Source organism: Procambarus clarkii, chromosome 1 (genome assembly GCF_040958095.1).
Source record: "Procambarus clarkii isolate CNS0578487 chromosome 1, FALCON_Pclarkii_2.0, whole genome shotgun sequence".
NCBI lineage: Eukaryota > Metazoa > Arthropoda > Malacostraca > Decapoda > Cambaridae > Procambarus > Procambarus clarkii.
The window spans coordinates 53,828,606-53,831,105 of NC_091150.1; positions in this window are offsets into that span (position 1 = coordinate 53,828,606).

Below are 2,500 nucleotides of genomic sequence, written 5' to 3' on the forward strand. Positions count from 1 at the left end.
AATGACGCCACCACAAGAGGTGACACAAGCACGAATATACAGCCTACAAGATGTAAATATTTTACAGTGAATGTGATCTTTGGTCGAGTACCATCTTGAAGAGTCTCTGGGCCCGTCTGCTTGTCTGCTCACACTGAAGGTGATCTTGTGTACCGCTGAACGGCGGCCTGTGAGAGCCTCGTCCTCCCTTGATGTGGATCAGAAGTAATCCTGGTGGATCAACATGGCAGCATCGTATGTAACAACCTCGTGACCCCACCCCCCCCCTCACCTTTGACCCCAGTTGACCTGGCTCTGGGCTAGCTCCTCAGGTGTCAAGTTTCTATTGTGAACCGCACACTGGTTAGCGACGTGCCCAACCGTTTCAACAGTTGCTGTTCTGTTGTTCTGCTGTATATTGGTCTCTTGTTACGCTACCTCTTGCTGCTGCTGCTGTTGTTGCTGCTGTTGCTGCTGCTGCTGCTGTTGCTGCTGCTGTTGCTGCTGCTGCTGCTGTTGCTGCTGCTGCTGCTGCTGTTGCTGCTGCTACTGCTGCTGCTGCTGTTGCGGCTGCTGCTGTTGCTGCTGTCGGGGGTGGTGGTGTTGCTGCTGCTGCTGTTGGTGCTACTGCCACAACTTCTTTTACTGCTACTCCTGCTGGCTGCTGCTGCTTGAGCTCTGGCGACCATTACCTTGTTAATGACGAATGGGGACAATTTCACAGTTGAGGTTACGGTTGCTGGCTCCCCCGGCCCGACCCTCGCGCCGCCACGGGGTCGAGCCCCGAGGAAGCCCACTCCCCCACGCCGGGTTCACAGTGGAGTGAGGTGGGATATTTTGAGCCTATCTGAGGCTGTGTGAGAGGCCTCCACTGGGAAGGTGATGGGGATAGGGAATGGGGACCAGATGATGCCAAGGAGATCTCGCAAAAGTTTGAGAAATGTAACCTTAAGAAATTATGTGTGTTATGAAGAGTTATTAACTGATGAAAGAAATATAGAATAATCAATAATAAATATATTAATAATAATAATAATAATACACAGAGAAATCACTTTATTGTGATATAATTAATGAGAAAATCCTCAAATCCTCAAGGTCAACCAGCACGTTATCCAGTCAGTGAATAGAAATACCATTAGATACGATGGTCTCTGTACAACCCGTCCCCACACTAGGCTGGTTAAAGCAGCGGCGTCCTCCCCAGACGCATTCATCAATTTTAATGTACTGTGAATTAAAAATTGGTTTGTTTTCATATAAAAATTAATATTATTTACATAAAAATTCTATGTATAGTTAAGCTTACGTTAGGTTAGATGTTTAGGCTGTTTTGGCGATTATTTGTATTTGAGGTACGTGCCTGAAGCATTTATAGAACTGTGGCTCGAACAGAGGACGTGAGCGAAGCGCTAATTCGGAAGTGTTCGGATGTCATCAGTTGTGAGTCGTGTGTAAACCGCTTATCATTTATAAACAGGGGGTTTGGCGGGTGTATGGAATGGTCTTTGTTTATGAGGACGGGCTGGCTCCCCGCCCTGTTAGTGAATGATAAACGCTCTACAGTCAGTTCACACATCTGATGTTCGAACCTCTCCCGATCGCTGCGCCGCTGACAAAATCTGTTCGAATCGTAACTTTGTAAATGCTTTACCCAAATAATACAAATATTTACCCACAGAACCTAAACACCTGTGCTTAAATAAGCACAATATCATGTCTTGAGGTTATCTTGAGATGATTTCCCGGCTTAGTGTGCCCGCGGCCCGGTCCTCGACCAGGCTTCCTTTTTGTTACACATCCCCAGGAAGGAGCCCGTAGAAGCTGTCTATCTCTAACCCGTTCTCGCACTTACTTACAGTCAATATTGGCTTATTTAATAAGTGCATATGTGACATATTACTTGGTTGTGAATATTTTAGTTTACCTTGAAAAGCTTCATAGAAAACACCGACCTCACCTAACCTTCTTAGTATGTTAAGATAAGCCTCTTATTGCTTCTTAATTACAATTATTACTTAACCTATACCGTTGATAGGTTAAGTAATAATTGTAAATAAGAAGCAATAAGATGCTTATCTTAACATACTAAGAAGGTTAGGTGAGGTCGGTGTTTTCTATGAAGCTTTTCAAGGTAAACTAAAATATTCACAACCAATTAGTATGTCACATATGCACTTATTAAATAAGCCAATATTGACTATAAGCAAGTGCGAGAACGGGTTGCTAACTCCCAGGTACCTATTTAATGCTAGATGAACAGAGGCATCAGGATGAAAGAAACTCTGCCCATTTGTTTTCGCATTCGCCATAGATCGAACACGCACCCTTAGGACTGCGAATCCCGAACGATGTCCACTCAGCCGTCAGGGCCGTAATATGCTAATATATTAATTTGTATTTTGGAAAAATCTTATGTTGAAGAACATGTTAAAATTGATGAATGCGTCTGTGAGGTCGGTTGGTGAATAAGATGCACTCGTGCAGGGAAGGTTCGGGTTGATAGAATAGCTTATAGAGT